General features: G+C 46.9%; 1 long non-coding RNA gene across 1 annotated transcript; it reads left to right on the forward strand.

Annotated features, from left to right (window-relative positions):
• Positions 1-11046: 11046 nt before the first annotated feature.
• On the forward strand, positions 11047-12359 carry LOC119330235. Its single transcript, XR_005159961.1, has 2 exons — positions 11047-11347; positions 12099-12359. It is a non-coding gene; the product is annotated as an uncharacterized LOC119330235 (long non-coding RNA).
• Positions 12360-17899: the final 5540 nt, after the last annotated feature.

The raw sequence follows: 17899 nt of genomic DNA on the forward strand, positions 1-17899 counted from the left end.
CGACCAAGGGGAAAAACTTTGGAAGAACGCATCGCCACAAAGTTGGGCATCTGACGGTGAACTCAATGGGAAATACACAAGGTACCCCACGAGTTGTATTTCAATGAATTCGTTGAGTGCAATATACGATGGTACCGAAGTTTCAAACGGGTAGGCAATCATTCGATGACTAGACATAAGCTGGAACGGGGGTTTGAACAATGAGAATAACATGGTGTTTGATTCCAGGATGAATAATGGTATAGCATTTAGCTCGTGAACCACATACGAAGCCAGGTACAAAGGATACATTAGAATCCGCGTTGTAAAGAAGAGTCAGGTTTCGATCCAGGGACCTGTGGGTTATGGGCCCACCATGTGGGTTAAAAGAAGGAAGGGCGCTGACATCTTGCACGGTTACGGTAGAAAGGCATGTCGAAGGATAGCCTGTCAGTTATGTTGGTAACAACATTGGTACCAAGGGCAAGGGACGAAGAGAGCAATTTTTCCTGCTTGTTGATCGAGGCGAACCAATTGGCAAAGTTATCACCCATCAATGGTTACCGGAATGTCGTCAACAAAAGCAATAGGGTCTTACTGACAGGGTGGTACTACGAGGTGTTTACCTAAGCAGGGGGGTACTGCTTAGTTAAGTAGATTTCAAGAAAGGTTAACAAAAACAATGGAAAGGAAATTATGATTATCAGATTAAACAGAACCATGAAAAGGAAAAATGTGTTTAAACACATAATTCAAGGGTATATCCTTTCCAAGGTCAAACAGAGCAGGATATCCATGACAGGATATAATGTAGAAAACTCTTTAGATAAGGTGAGAGAAATTTCATGACATTACCCATACAACGGTGTTAGAGTAATTGATAAGGAAAATTTAGCATTTGTGCTTCAAATGTTCTTACTGAAAATCAGAGTACCACAGACATGCTTCGAGATAGCATTGACATGGTCTTCAAGCAAAGGTCAGACTTTGGAAACACAAAGGATCCATCAGGAACAACTTATAGAATAAAGTCTTACAATTTCCTCATGGAGAAATGGATAATCTTGCTAAAAAGGAAACTATAACAATAGGTCCTTCGGCTAGGTGTGCTAGGCATGACATCACCTTATCGGGTCATAAAAGACCAGTGTTATAACTCTTGGAAAGTTGTCCCAACCATCATATCTGACCGAGATTCCGATCTAATTGGTGTCAGGATACCTCAGACTCAGGATGTCTGAGAAGAAAATGTGCAACCCAAATTGACGAGATGACATTGTAAGATTCTCGAAAAATGAACTATGGAAGCGAATTCCGAAACAAGAGTTCAACATTAAACCAAGGAGAAGACAATGAGCTGGCTGATGAACTCAGCGACTATTCATCGAGATTAACAAAAGATGGATTTCCACAATGATGTGAACAAGGTGACAACACTTGTCAGATCAAATGATATAATGATGTATGCTCGATGAAAACATACACTATTAAATATTGGTTGAAAGGGGCACCCGAAATATGGGCTGGGTTACACGACCAACGTCGGAATGGAAATTTAGCAACCAGCACACTACATTGGAATTATTGTCCATTAACTCTGAAGTAACAAGGTTGATAGAGATATTAAATTCTCATAACAGAGTTCACTCAACATGGGGACCAAGAGAAGAATTATGATGGTGAAAAGCATCACTGTATCAAGAATTCCTTAAGGGGTGGTGAAACTCTCACGACATTCTTGACATAAAAGATGGTAATACTCCAATGTAAAGAAGAACAATTGCTGGATAGCAAGGAACTCAAGGTATAACACAAAACAAGAACAAGTTTGTGTTGGAGGAAAGGTAGTAGAGTGGTCGATGATAACACTAATCATCGAGGGCAAGGATTGTCTTTCTCATCATGAATTCCATTGGTATCCTGGAAGAGCTTAGAATGTTGATGATGATCACGACACAATTGTCGGGAGATTTCATGAAGGTGTAACCGAACGGCGATGACATCAAGTCAAAGGAATGATGAAGCGAAAGGTTATTGGAGCCGCGGGTACGTCACAAACTCGGAATCAAGCTTGTTGCTTGAGGTGAAACGGTAAGACAAGGAAGATCGACGTAAGCTTAGCTCATCATCGAAAGTTGTGCTCTAGGAATAAAGATCAGGTAGCACAGTTTAAGCTTTAGCATGATGATGATGATGATGATGATGTAGCCAATCGGTTGGGAATGACATCAGCGAGTACAACTCGCTAGTAATAAGGATTACAAAGAGTAGTTGAACCGTAGAACGGACTCGATTTAGTTATCGGGGTTTCGAGTGAAAAACAACTCAAAACCCAGAGAAAATTGGAATCATCAAGAAATAATAGTTGATGAAGAACTCACAAGAAGTTATGTAGTTCGTTGATATTCTCGAGATACCATAGTGTAATACTCGACGGTAGAGCAGAGTAGACGGTGGACACGTGAAATGATCTGCAGGAGACAAGTACTTCATCTTGTCTGAGAAATGGAATCAAAGGAGAACAATCATGGTCGGAACCATGGTTGCAAAGGACCAACACATGGATACTAGATGAACCTATATCAAGGAAATAGTTATTATTACAAGAAGTTTCCATGATAGGATCTACATCGTGTCCATGGGCATGAACACCAGTTCAAGGTCGACTCCCACTTCTTCAATGCATAACCTTTCACTCACTCCAAAAAAATGATTTTAGTGTCAAAACCTAACTAGTGATTACCAGAGTATGACCCACGAAAACTTTCGGGTTCACACAGATTAGGGAAGGCATAGTTTCAACCCATCGGGACATCTTAGAACATATACCACAAGTTTCAAAAGTAAATACACAAGCTCGAAAGTAGAGCAAGGTTGAGAAAGTAGATGATACAATTTACCAATGGCATTATGTATCCAAAGGAAGGCTCACAAGGTTATTGAATATGAAGGACAATGTCGGATAAAATCCATTAAAGGATCTGTCGGTCCATAATAGAGCTGATGTGAGCATCGGCACACAATCAGAGGAAGTAACAATGCAAGGGCATTGGATTATAGAAACAACTGACTAATCCAGAGCTCAAATGCAAAGGAATTATGATTTCCAAATTAAGGGAACAGAAGCAATGTTCTGATTAGGGGTGGATAAGTTGAATAGCCTTAGGGGTACTATCGACGGCATTTGGATTGGTTGAGAACCAGCTCATGTTTAAAATGACGTCTAAGCTGGAAAGATAATTTAAAAGGATCAACTGATGATTGCGTGCATTCGCACTCATGTTGAATCAAAAGGATCAAAATGACGATGCCTAAGGATACTAACGAATATTGCCAGACATATGGAAAGCATCCATCATGCAAGTAGACAAGTATGACAGAGCAATAAGCTACTAAGGATTTTTGGAGGATCGAATAGTATTTCGAAGACCATTGTGAAACACATGAACAACTGGGGGATGAGCGGATACTCGGTAAGTGCGAGAATTATCCATAGGGGTATTCAGGTGACAAAGAACAGCAAGGCGGTAAGCTCAAAGGATTATCGAAACAACAACGAGTGTTTCGAGGTATCTAGTAATAACAAGACCAACTGGGGATGAATGTAAGAATAACAACTGCAAGTAGTTATCCATAAGGGTTGACAGTGGAAGGGGAATTGCAAATGCGATGAACATAAGTTCTCGGGTTAACAGCGGAGAGTATCTTCAGGGTCTTCACGTGCCGCAGACGATCATCATTAATAAGGGGCTCTCCTGGTGAAAGTGATAACGAGATCCTAATGTTAGATTTAGCAAAAATCATTTAACCTGAATAGAAGAGAGATCAGAGTCCCAGAGTATAGGTCGAGGAATAAAAGATCCTAATACCACCCAATGGCGACGTGGGCCCATGGGCCGCATAGCCATGTTAGTAAAAGTTTTGCAATGACTAGACTCAACTTTGGCCAAGGAGTTGGTAAGGGGGATTCCTACAGGCAGTCGGCTCTGGTACCAACTTGTGACGCCCCCGATTTGACCGTACACTAATCATGCACGCAAATGTGTACGATCAAGATCAGGGACTCACGGGAAGATATCACAACACAACTCCAAAATATAAATAAGTCATACAAGCATCATAATACAAGCCAGGGGCCTCGAGGGCTCGAATACAAGTGCTCGATCATAGACGAGTCAGCGGAAGCAACAATATCTGAGTACAGACATAAGTAAACAAGTTGCCATGAGATGGCTAGCACAAACTGGGATACAGATCGAAAGAGGCGCAGGCCTCCTGCCTGGGATCCTCCTAAACTACTCCTGGTCGTCGTCAGCAGCCTGCACGTAGTAGTAGGCACCTCCAGTGTAGTAGTCGTCGTCAACGGTGGCGTCTGGCTCCTGGGCTCCAACGTCTGGTTGCGGCATCTGAGAAGAAGAGGAAAACGGGGGAAAAGAGGGAGCAAAGCAACCGTGAGTACTCATCCAAAGTACTCGCAAGCAAGGAGCTACACTACATATGCATGGGTATATGTGTAAGGAGGCCATATCAGTGGACTGAACTGCAGAATGCCAGAATAAGAGGGGGATAGCTAGTCCTATCGAAGACTACGCTTCTGGCAGCCTCCGTCTTGCAGCATGTAGAAGAGAGTAGATTGAAGTCCTCCAAGTAGCATCTCATAGCATAATCCTACCCGGTGATCCTCCCCTCGTCACCCTGTGGAAAAGCGATCACCGGGTTGTCTGTGGAACTTGGAAGGGTGTGTTTTATTAAGTATCCGGTTCTAGTTGTCATAAGGTCAAGGTACACCTCCAAGTCGTCCTGTTACCGAAGATCACGGCTATTCGAATAGATTAACTTCCCTGCAGGGGTGCACCACATAACCCAACATGCTCGATCCCATTTGGCTGGACACACTTTACTGGGTCATGCCCGGCCTTGGAAGATCAACACGTCGCAGCCCCACCTAGGCACAACAGAGAGGTCAGCACGCCGGTCTAAATCCTATGCGCGCAGGGGTCTGGGCCCATCGCCCATTGCACACCTGCACGTTGCGAGGGCGGCCGGAAGCAGACCTAGCCTCCCTAATACAAGAGCAGGCGTTCCAGTCCAATCCGGCGCACGCCGCTCCGTCGCTGACGTCAAGAAGGCTTCGGCTGATACCACAACGACGAGTGCCCATAACTGTTCCCGCGTAGTTGGTTAGTGCGTATAGGCCAGTGGCCAGACTCAGATCAAATACCAAGATCTCGTTAAGCGTGTTATTATAAAATAACCGCGACGCCGACCAGGGCCAGGCCCACCTGTCTCCTAGGTGGCCTCAACCTGCCCTGTCGCTTCGCCACAAAGGAACAGTCGAGGGCCGTCAGGAACCCAGGCCCACCTCTACCGGGATGGAGCCACCTGTCCTTTCAGCCCCCACATCGGAATCACTTGCGGGTACTCAACGAGCTGACCCGACTTTAGTCACCATCTGTATAGTATGTATGTATGTATAGTATATGCCCGTGATCACCTCCCGAGTGATCACGGCCCAATAGTATAGCAAGTTAGACTGACAAGAATGTAGGGCCAATGATGATAAACTAGCATCCTATACTACGTATTTAGGATTGCAGGTAAGGTATCAACAGATGTAGCAACAATGTCAGGCTATGCATCAGAATAGGATTAACGGAAAGTAGTAACATGCTACACTACTCTAATGCAAGCAGTATAGAGGAGAATAGGCGATATCTGGTGATCAAGGGGGGGGGGCTTGCCTGGTTGCTCTGGCAAGGAGGGGTCGTCAACTCCGTAGTCGAACTGGGGGTCGCCGGCAGTCTCGGGGTCTACCGGAAAGAAGTAACGGAGGGGAACACAATAAATAACAGAGCAATCAAAGTATCACAAAGCATAGCATGGCAATACACGGTGCTAGATGTGACCTAACGCAGTAGGAGGTGATACCGGTGAAGGAGGGAAACATCCGGGAAAGTATCCCCGGTGTTTCGCGTTTTCGGACAGATGAACCGGAGGTGAAATGTTGCAGGTTCACTATGCTAGGGACGCGTGGCGGACGAACGGGTTGCGTATTCGGATTTGCCTCGTCGTTTTGAGCAACTTTCATGTACAAAGTTTTTCCATCTGAGCTACGGATTATTTTATATTAATTTTAAAAGATTTAAATCATTTTTAGAATTTACTAAATTACTTTAAATCAACATTATCCAGAATAGTGTATGCTGACGTCATCATGATGTCAGCAGTCAACAGAGCGTTGACTGGGTCAAACTGACGTGAGGGTCCCGCATGTCATTGACTGATTAGTTAACTAACATTTAATTAGATTAATTAATGATTAGATTAATCTAATTATGATTAAGTAAGTTAATTAATTCTTTAATTAATTAATTAACTAATATTTTTATTATTGTTATTATTAATATATTTTTAAATTCTTTTTTTAAACGTTTTGGGCGTGGGGCCCATCGGTCATAGGCCCCAAGGGCCTTGGCGGGTTTGGTCCAGCGGGTGCGGGCGCACCCGAGCGAGCACTCGCCCGCAGGGCAGGACGAGGCCGCCGGGGCACGGGGCCATGGGGCGCCAGCCGGAGCAGGACGCGGTGGAGGTTCGTGGCCACGGCGAGGCCACGGAGGAGCGCAAGGCGCCGGCCCGCTACAGGGGGCGTGGCCAGGGCCGCAGGTACGCGGTCAGAGAGCAGATCGGGGTGGCCGGAGTGGCAGCGGGAGGCGGCTAAGCGGCACCGGACGCGGCCGGAGGTGGGAACCGGATCGGGCGACGGCGAAGAGTAGGCTGGTGCGGGGCCGCGGTTGACGGTGTTGGTCGGCGAGCAGGGGCAAGGGGAGGTGAAGGCGCGCGCGGGCTACAACAGGAGGGCGCAACTTCGGGCAGGGCGAGCGCGAGCTCGGTCGCGGGGGTTCGATGGAGCGCGTGCGTTCGGTGACGGGGGAAAGAGAAAAGGTTGGGGGCCTCACCGAGCAGCGTAGGGCACGGGGCAGTGGGGGTCGAGGAGGAGGACGAGGACGGCATCCCGGCGACGACGGAGGAGCTCCGGCGAATGGCGCTCGGCGACGACGGTTCATGGCGGCGTCGAGGTCGGTGGAGCGCGTCGGGGAGGAGGCGGGGCGGTTCCGCGCAGCGTCGAGGCGGCAGGGATGGTCGACGGGGTCGGGTCGCCGTGGGGAGGTTCGTTCCCCCGATCCCGATCTGGATCGGGGAAGGGGAGAGAGATGTGGGGATCGCGGGGAGGGGGAGTGGGGCGACCGGTAGCTAGGGTTACGGGTGAGGGGGTTATGGAGGGGCAGCTGGGCCGGTCTGGTTGGATGGCCTGCTGGGCTAAGGCCGAGCGGGGGGGTCCTTTTTGTTTTGCTTTGTTTTATTTCTTTTCTTTTTTTTATTCTTTCCTGTTTTGGTTTAGTTGCAATTTATTTTAGTAAAATATACACTTAGTATCTAAATTAGTATTTCAACTTAGTCCACAGTCACAAAAAGTCTAGACCCCAAATAACTTAGTTCGACATTTTATTAATTATAAAATGTATTCAAATCGTCGTTTTTGCTACTGTTTTACTTAATATAATGCACTTATACACTTTATAGAAGTGCGGTTTCTTCACCAATATTTAGTATGGAGTATTTGCCACAACCCAAACATTTTTGTTTTATTGTTTGAAAACTTTTGTTGTTTGGTTTTATTTTAAAATTTAAAATTTGAACTGGGTTTCGAACTGACGCGAGTTTATCAACAGTAGCCGAGGTGATGTGGCATCATTAGCGGAGGTTCACTTTAGCTTAATTACCCGGGCGTCACAAAAAAAGAGTCAACAAATTATTCTGACATCTATAGTGGTTGGATTGACATCCAACGGCGATCCCGCTTCTTCAATCTCTGATCTAGTTGCTCTTGCTCTAGCCGCCAAAACCATCGCCGGCTCGAGCGCCTGCATCTGCCTCCCGTGGCCGGCTGTGCTGTCGTGCAGGCCTCGACGCCCCACTCTACTCCCAATGGTGGCCAGGTCATACCTGTACTCACCCACAGCTTCTGTTATTCTCCAACGAAGGCAGCCTCACCCGGCAGCCGAATCAGTCCCTTGTACTCCCCTCCGCCAGGGACTCCAGTGCCCCTTGTTCCATGACTCCAGATCGTTCCCATCTTAGGCCTCACTGTCGTCCACCGCCTTGGCGCTCTCGGCGCGGCGTGGTTAACATGATCAAGGAACGACTTCCATCGGAAGAGGACTGTACGTGGAGAGGCTGATAGTTGGGTCCACGACTGCAGCAAGGAAGTGCCTACGCGCAAAATAATGATTCCTCCACCTGACAGTGGGACCTACCGGAAGGGCCTCGAAAAAAAATGTTTCCCCCTGACAGCTGGGACCAGCAAACTACATCTTCGCACACAAGGAAGTGCGTCCGTATTACGGTAAAAAAATGATTCTTCCCCCTTACAGTTGGGACCCACCAACTATATCTTCGCATGGAAGGAAGTGCCTCTTTATCCTCCCTGATAGCTGGGACCCACTAGCTATATCTTCGCACGGAAGGAAATGCCTCCTTATCCTACCTGACAGCTTGGACCCACCGGGTCGAACCATACGTCGGGTTCTCTATCTGGTCGCGATCATGTACGTACATACGGGTCGATCAGTCTCTCAGCAGCGAAGAATCATGTTCGAGTAAGGAGATGCATGTGTCGTAGTAGAGGTGCGGACATGGCATGTCACGGAGTCCCATCTATATATTGTGTACACGTACGTACAACCACGCTGCAAGAAAAAAAATGGGAAAACTTTGTTTTTGCCACTCTAGTTTTTGCCAACTTTGCTTATGCCACTCTATAATTTGACATTTCACTTTTGCCACTCTTAGCTTTTGACAATATATCACTTTTGCCATTCCGTGGCAAACGCAAAAGTTTTAGAGTGGCAATTGTGATACATGTCAAAAGCTAAGAGTGGCAAAAGTGAAATGAAAAATTATCGTTTTTGCCACAAAATGGCATTTGTGATGTATTGTCAAAAGCTAAGAGTGGCAAATGTGAGATGTCAAATTCTAGAGTGGCATAAGCAAAGTTGGCAAAAACTAAGTTTTCCCAAAAAAATACGGCTACATACGTACATACGGGCGGGGTCTCGAATGCGTACTCGTGCATATGTATGGCTAGGGCTCGTGTACATGGAGAGGCAAGGGACGGCAGCGACGTTGTCCTGTTCATCAGCAGCTAACCGGTTGGGTCGTCATGTTCATCGGGAGCGAAGCCACGGGGTCGGAACGCGTCGTGTTCATTGGGAGCCAATTGGCTTGGACAGAATAGCCGAAACGAGGCCTGGCATACGGCGTACCGCAGAACAGAGGAAACAGGCCTTCTGTTCGACCGCGTACGGTCGAAACAGGGTCCTGTTCATCGTGAAGGGTCTGGCGTACTGCAAAACGGTGGAAAAGGACTTCTGTTTGAGCTCCTACGGTCGAAACGGGGTCCTGTTGATCGGGAGGGGTGTGGCGTACCGCAAAACGGAGGAAACAGACTTCTCTTTGACCTCCTATGGTCAAAACGGGGGTCCTGTTCATCGGGAGGGGTGTGGCGTACCGCAAAACGGGACTCCAGTGGGCTACTGTTCATCCACCATCGACTTCCTACAGCCTCCACCTGCTACTGTTCATCCACCTATGACTTCCTCCAGCCTCCATCGACAATTGTTCATCCGGCCGCCCACAGGGTCCTGTTCATCCAGCCCCCCATGGGGTCCGGTTCAACCAGCCCCCCACGGGGTCCTATTCAACAAGCCCCTCCACGGGGTCCTGTTCAACCAGCCCTCCACGGGCTCCCTCCACCGGCTACTGTTCATCCACCCCACCTCCTCGATCGGGGTCCTGTTCATCCAGCGGCAACGGCCTCTACTACCACGAGATCCTGTTCATCCAACCCCCACCGGGAACTGTTCATCCAACCCCAACCACGTATGTCTCGACCCGTTCAACCAACCCCCACATTCACTGCTCATCAAGAGGCATCAAGTTCGATCGACTTCAGTTAGTAGCAATAGCAAAGGAATCACTCAGGTTCAGTTAACAGCAAGGGATCGATCGGGGTTCAGGAACGTAGCTAGTGCAATCGATCGGGTTCAGTTAGAGCCAACGCCTCGCTCGGGTTCAGTTAGAGCGCAATGCCTCGCACACACGTGCGTACGTGTATGAGAGAAACGCGCAAACCTCCGTGCATCGCTCGGCCCCGACCACCCACCGTAATCGGGAACTCCCCGAAATTTTCCTCGCCCTCGCTTCTACCACGATTTTTTCCGTCATGGACGACCCAAAGAATGTCATGCAGGTGCGTCTCCGACCCACCTAAGAAAAGCCCATTTTCTGTCATGATTTTTTTGTCATAGAAGTAGGAGCCCACCACATCTATGATGATACAGGGTTTTGTCATAATTATCGTCATAGAAGTGTCAGACGATGACATTTTTTTTCGTTCAGCCCAAAATGTCACGGATGTGTCTTTCTTTGCTAGTGATTGGCAAGATTCGCCCAACGGAGGTGAAGGAGAGTACCTCGTCCGTCCAAGGGGCTACTGTTCATCCACCGACGGGGTGGGGTGTGGCGTACCGCAAAACGGGACTCCACGGGGCTACTGTTCATCCACCATCGACTTCCTGCAGCCTCCACCTGCTACTGTTCATCCACCGTCGACTTCCTCCAGCCTCCAATGGCAACTGTTCATCCAGGCCCCCACGGGGTCCTGTTCATCTAGCCTCCACCGGCTACTGTTCATGTAACACCCCCGGTTTCCAATAATCGATTTTTCCATAAATCGTGCTTTCGGACTCTCTTTATCCATGTTTACTTGGTCCATCAATTCATAAATCCGACTCTTTAGCTGCATCGGGCTCGCCGAGATAGTCGAAATGCCTTACCTATTTCCTTGAGTCGGACTCCGGGTTCATCTCCTATGATTTATTTCAATACCATGGCTTATATTATCAGGGAATTTCAAAATATTCTCTAATTCAGGAAATAGAAAAAAAAACTGAACCTTATCTCTTACCTCTCCCTCACAATGTGAGCTCTCCTTGTCCTTATCTCTTACCTCTCCCTCACAATGTGAGCTCTCCTTGTCCATAGGAGGCGTGCTCCACATCTTTCTTCTCTTCCCCAAGCCGAAGGGAAGAATCCCTTTCTCCTCTCTTCTCCAGCCAGCCTACTCCCTCCTCCCTTCCTTCCCCACTCCTCCCCAGGTGCCTCCTTGCTGCACCACGCCCTTCACCACCTTCATGGCTGCCCTTTGATTTAGGGCTTTGAGGAAGAAGGAAAGGAGACAAGAAGAGGGAGAACAAGAAAGCTTCCCCAACTTTTCCCTTAACCAAATCTTTGTGATTTGACCATAGAGGTGAGGTTCCCCATCATTTATGATCTCTCACCCTCTATTAGTGATGATTCATGGAGTATAGGGTTAGGACTAGAAACCTATGTGAAGGAGTTGGGGAAAAAGTTGTTCATGCTGCTGTTTCTGGGCGTTCAGATCTGGAAACCAGCAATTTCGAGTTCCTATATGGCAAAATTAGGAGGGGGTCATGTGGAATGTTTTGTAGGTATTGTTCCCACGATCGTTTTGAGTGGTCATTCACTCAATTTGGGTAAGCCGTTTAGCTGGGGCGATAAAAACAAGTTGCTGCTCTGTTTCTGCAAAACAACATTTCTATGGTTTTTGCCCATAGCTTTTCAGGATCTTCGAGGGCTGATAAATTGATGCTATACAATTGTAGCTACCTGATACCTTTTAGTTCATAGATCAATTTTATTTACTTACTCCCCATGAGTATTGGTCTTGCTATGGATTTCCAAAGGCGGCCACTCATTATTCCTGAATCTGAAAACAGCAGAGATGTTTTTGCTGGTTTTGACCCCCGTAACCTCATAATCTGAGGTTGAAAAGTTGGAGTTATTTGTAGATGAGTTCCCCATGAATCCATATCCATCTCGTTTGCATGTTTTAGAGCTTCCTAGCTTGAGCTATGATTTTTTCCGTGAAGGGACAGCAAAGGGTTGCTTCCCGGGAATGCGATTAGGCGCGTTTTTGTGTGTGCTTTACATAGCCTGCTTTGATGCAATCTTTAAAACTTGTACTTATGTCTCTACAGCAGGTTGCAGCACAAATCCACCGGAGATAGCCTCGCGCCACCTCCCTCGCAACGGTTGAGGCGAGTACACCGGGCAACAAGACCTAGATTGCTCCCTTAATATTATGTCCATGTTCACGTTATTCCTGTACATTCATGCAATGGTGAACATATAACTCCCTAGTGTACATTTCAATACACCATACCACTGGTATGTGATAGGGATTGGTTTTTCTTGGTTCTTGATAACAAATCCATCTTGAGTGAATCTTCCAAGTTCAAGGAGTGATCCTCACTTCGCGAGTGTATGGTCCTTCGGGTCCGTCCTCATGTTATGGTCCTCTCACTTGGTGAGGGTTCAAAAGGAGTGAGGTGAGACGTCGCCCCTCCTCAGCTTGCCGGCAAAAGCTCAGAGCCTAGTCCTCGGTCTTACTTGGTTGCATCTTTTCTTCATGTTTTCTCATGCCATTCCAAGCATGGAAGATTCGATTATAGTATTTACTTGATCAAGCATGGCTCATATTCATGGTATTACTTGCCATTTTATTACATGCTTTGTTGTGTACTCGCTGAGTCTTTGGACTCACCCCTCGTGGACTTTGTTTCAGGTACATCACCGTGAGGCTTTGTAAGTATTAGGAAGGGCGTAGCTCCCATGGGTGTTCACTCACACATTTCACACCCCTTCCATCCACCTAGCCGATCTTGATAACTCTCATATTTAGTTCATGATTCTTGGTAGCTAGGATCTACTTGTGGTGTATAAACTTTGCCTTGGTTGGTTTCCATGATCACTATGTTTACCTGTCAACGTGGGTTGGAGTTGACTAGTCCCCACCTTGCACCATGGTGTGTTGGAACGTATGTTTTCATTGCTATGTGTAGCATAACAGTTGGTGGCTTCACCACTTTGCTCTACATGGGTTGTAGGAGCTTGTTGGATGCTTCTGCTTGTGATATTATGAATATATGCTCTGTTTATTCATTTGCCTGTCGTGGATGTCTGACGGTACAAAGGAAGTGCTGCCGGATTTTCTCACGAGCATGTTTGGTTTGTTTACATTCTTGGTGGTAACATTCCTTCCTGCAAGGAGGGGTGTTATAATTGGTATCAGTTAAGCTCTATCTTTGCTATACATGCGTAAGCATATATACCAAAGAAAGATCCTAGGACCTTTCAAATGCTTGCTTGCTAGATATAATTGTTTGTTTGTTAGTGTAAAACAAAATTGACGAGGGCGTCAATTCTGTTGAGATTGGGTGAAATACCCCAATTCTCTTACTAGTATGTTGTTAGGTTCTTTCTAAATAAAAAAAACTTGATTAGATGGTTAAAAAAAACATGACACACTGGTGCACAATAGGAACGATCTCTTTAGTTAGATACTTGCAAGCCTTGTTCTATGTGCATAGATTGCTTGTGTTTTCTAATGCATATTAAGTAGTCTGGTGTTCGAGTAGTACTCGTTTCTGGGTCTCTTGGGTTTATATTTCAATGAATCCAGTGTCAAGTATGAGCTTGTATCTTTGCCCGTCCATATTCTACCTTTTTATTTCTTTGGTTAACTGGGTAATCTTCTTGTGTTCCTTAGATGCCTAGGGGTAAAGCTGGTAGAAAGCAAGTTCCACCCACTCGGGGAAAAACAACTGCTGGTGCTAAACCCCGAGGTCGTGGACGCAGGAGTGCCCAACCTATAGCTGAGGAGAGTGGTGAGGGATCAGTGGCAGCTGATGATGTTGCTCCGCCACCTCAAGCTGAGTGGCGTGAGTTGATGCAAGAACTCCACACACTTCGTCAGCAAGCCCAAGCCCAAGCCACAACTCCTGCACCTGCCAATGCTCAGGGCATGATGAATGAGCCATTTGGCTCAAGACAAGTTAATCCTCTTCTCACATGGTCTATGGTACACTCTGACACTTTTAGTGGGACTGGGACTCTTGTAGTGGCAGCTGATTGGTTGCGCATCATGGAACGACGCCTTGAGGTCATGCTAGTGCAACCAGCCCAGAAGGTGATGTTTGCTACTATTCAGCTAAAGGGCAATGCAGACATCTGGTGGGAGAATGTTCGTTCCTCTTTACCACCAGAGCATGCCACACCTACTTGGGAGTTCTTTCGAACTCAATTCGTTGAGAAGTACTATCCGGCTTCCTATGTAGAGAGGATGGAGAATGCACTAAGCAAGTTAAGGCAAGGAAACAAAACAATTCAGGATTATGAAACCGAGTTCAACGATATCATCCGCTTTGTGCCAACAGTGGTTAATAATGATAAAGAGAAGGCAAGGAGGTTTAAGGATGGGCTAGAGCAGTAGTATTGTGTTGTGCTCAGCGCTGCTGGGTCCTGTAGCTTTGCTTCCTTGGTTGAGAAAGCCAAAAAGATAGAGTTTGAGCTGCAGAATGGCTCACCTCCTCCAATGATATCTTCCCCACCCGGTGGCCCCAGTAATTTCTCTACTGCGGGTGCCAACCAAAAGCGGGACTATGGTGGCAACGACAAGTCTAACCATCGCCCCATGAAGAAGTTTAAGAATATCCAGTCTACCTCTCAGCCCTTCAAGAAGAGGTCGCAGAAGGCCTCATCCTCTACTGGCCCACTTGTGCATCATAGTCCAATGCCTGGTCAAGGGATGATGTGCTTCAAGTGTGGCGAAGGCCATAGAGCTAATGAGTGCAATTGGACCGGTGTGTGCAATGGCTGTCACAAAACTGGTCACATTGAACGGGTTTGTAAGTTGAACCCTGCTAGCATAATCAAGTGGCAGACTGTGTCTTCCCAACCGGAGTCCTCATCAATGCCCATGTCCTCACATGGGTCTGTCCAAGCAATGAAGAATATTCAAGCTCCTCCATATCAATATGCAACTTGGGGTCCTCCTCCTCAAGGGTACTATTGGCCACCAACTCACACAACGCCACTAACTACCCAGTACCCAATGCTCCTCCAATCGTGCCCCAGATTGGCGCTCCACCTGCACTAGCTTGTCAGAGCTTTCATACCCTGCCTTCATCATCTACTGCTGGACGTCCGGATGTCGTGATAGGTACTCTACCTGTCAACTCAGTTGAAGCTCTAGTACTATTTGATTCTGGTTCCAGTTTCTCATATGTATCGGTAGACTTTGCGAATCGGGCAAACATGTCTAGGCAAGAAATTTCCCAACCAGTGAGGGTTAGTTCTCCAGGGGGACTCCTTTCTTGTAGCACCGTGTGTCCTGGCTGTGATATTTCTATTGAGGATGAAGATTTCACTGCGAATCTGTTCATCCTTCCACTTTAGCCTTTTGATGTAATTCTTGGTATGGATTGGCTACAAGCTTATAGAGCAGTGATCTCTTGCTTTTGGAGAATTATCACCCTTGACTCCCCCTCAGGGGAAGGAGTGTGTCTACCAAGCTAGTGCACCTCCACCATCTTTGTCAACGTTGGCCAGTCTCTTTCCAGGCCAGCCATCCCCGAAGAGTGGGATATTGTGGACTCTTCTTGGAAAACCAAGTACCCCACTGTGCCTCCAAAATATAGTAGTAATGTGTGACTATCCTGATGTCTTCCCGGATGAGCTCCCAGGCATGCCTCCAGAGCGAGACACTGAGTTCTGCATTGAATTGATTCCTGGCACTCAACCTATTTTTATAGCACCATATCGTTTGGCTCGGCTCTTCCAGGAAGAGCTCAAGAAGCAAATAGATGACCTTCTCTCTAAAGGACTTATTCGGAAGAGTGTTTCCGAATGGGGTGCACCCGTACTCTTCGTTGCTAAGAAAGATGGCAGCTGGCGCATGTGTATTGATTACCGTGCCCTCAATCGGGTGACTATAAAGAACAAGTATCCACTTCCTCGTATCGAGGACCTTTTTGATCAATTGAAGGGAGCGAAGGTTTTCTCTAAGATCGACCTGCAATCTGGTTATAATCAGATTCGAGTTCGAGAGCAAGATATCAAGAAGACTGCTTTCTCCACTAGGTATGGGCATTATGAGTGTAAGGTCATGTCCTTTGGTCTGACCAATGCCCCAGCGTGTTTCATGGAGACAATGAATAGTATGCTTCACCCTTATCTGGACAACTTTGTGGTCGTATTCATTGATGACATTGTTATTTATTCCAAGACAGAGGAAGATCATGCTCGACATCTCAGTATAGTGCTTGAAACCGTGCGGCAACACAAATTCTATGCCAAGTTGAAGAAATGTGAGTTCTGGCTTTCAGAAGTTGGCTTTCTAGGCCACATAATCAATCAACATGGCATATCTGTTGACCCGAGCAAGATCTCCACCGTTGTTAATTGGGCAAGGCCAACCAATGTTAAGGAAGTAAGGAGTTTCCTGGGCTTCGCCGGGTATTATCAACAGTTTGTAAAGAACTTTTCTACCATTGCCAAACCAATGACCAAGCCGACACAAGTCAACTCCAAATTCCATTGGGATGAGGATTGTGAGAAGAGTTTCTGTCATCTCAAGGAGCGATTGGTGACTACCCCGATCTTGTCGCTACCTGAACCAGGTAAGCGTTTTGCGGTATATTCAGATGCATCCCAACTTGGACTCGGATGTGTGCTCATCAAGGACGACAAGGTTATTGCCTATGCATCGCGACAGTTGAAGCCACATGAGCAGAATTACCCAACCCATGATCTAGAATTGGCAGCAATCGTTCATGCTCTCAAAATCTGGAGGCATCTTCTCTATGAAGAGGGTTGTGACATGTATACGGATCACAAAAGTCTGAAGTACATCTTTACTCAGAAAGAGTTGAATCTAAGACAGAGAAGGTGGATGGAACTGATAAAGGATTATGATCTCACCATCCACTACAAACCCGGCCGAGCTAACGTGGTGGCTGATGCCCTAAGCCGCAAGGTAGTTGCTCCTACTGTGGCAACCCTCTCATCCGAGCTAGAGAGAATGGATATTTCTTTTTGTTATGCGGGTGCAGCACAAACGGAAATCCAATTATCCATTGTGTCTGACATTGTGGAGCGCATTAGACGAGCACAAGAACGAGATCGTTTGCTAATGCAAGCCGCTAAGCGCGTTCGTGAAGGAAGGGTAGGTCCATTCACCATTGATGGAACTGGAGTTGTCCGATTTCAAGGTCGCCTTTGCGTTCCGCAGAGGTCTTAGGTGAAAGATGATATCCTCAAAGAAGCTCATCGCACCCCTTACACAGTTCATCCCGGTGAGACCCAGATGTACCATGATCTAAAGCAAAACTTCTGGTGGAAGCGGATGAAAGTAGATGTGTCTAAGTATGTGGCTTCATGTGGTGTTTGCCAACGAGTCAAAGCCGAACACAAAAGCCCTGGTGGGAAGCTTCAACCTTTGGAGGCCCCGCAATGGCCATGGGAAGATATCACCATGGACTTTGTCATTGGCTTGCCACGCACCCCAAGAGGTAAGGATGCCATTTGGGTTGTGGTGGATCGTCTCAGCAAGTCGGCACACTTCATTCCAATTTGTACCACAAACTCAGCTAGTCAATTAGCTCCAATATATACACGTGAGATCATTCGTCTTCATGGTGTGCCTAAAACGATCATCTCTAATCGTGATGCAAAGTTCACCTCCAAATTCTGGGAGAGCTTACAAAATGCCTTGGGTACCGAGATCCGGTTCAGCACAGCTTTTCACCCTCAGACTGATGGTCAGTCCGAGCGTACCATTCAAACTCTCGAAGACTTGCTTCGCACATGTGCCCTGTCATGGCAAGGTACATGGGAAGACCACTTGCCTCTTGAGGAATTCGCCTATAACAACAGTTATCATGCAACTATCAAGGCTGCACCCTTTGAAGTCCTTTATGGTCGAAGGTGTAGGTCACCT

This window comes from Triticum dicoccoides, chromosome 1B, assembly GCF_002162155.2.
Source record: "Triticum dicoccoides isolate Atlit2015 ecotype Zavitan chromosome 1B, WEW_v2.0, whole genome shotgun sequence".
Lineage (NCBI taxonomy): Eukaryota > Viridiplantae > Streptophyta > Magnoliopsida > Poales > Poaceae > Triticum > Triticum dicoccoides.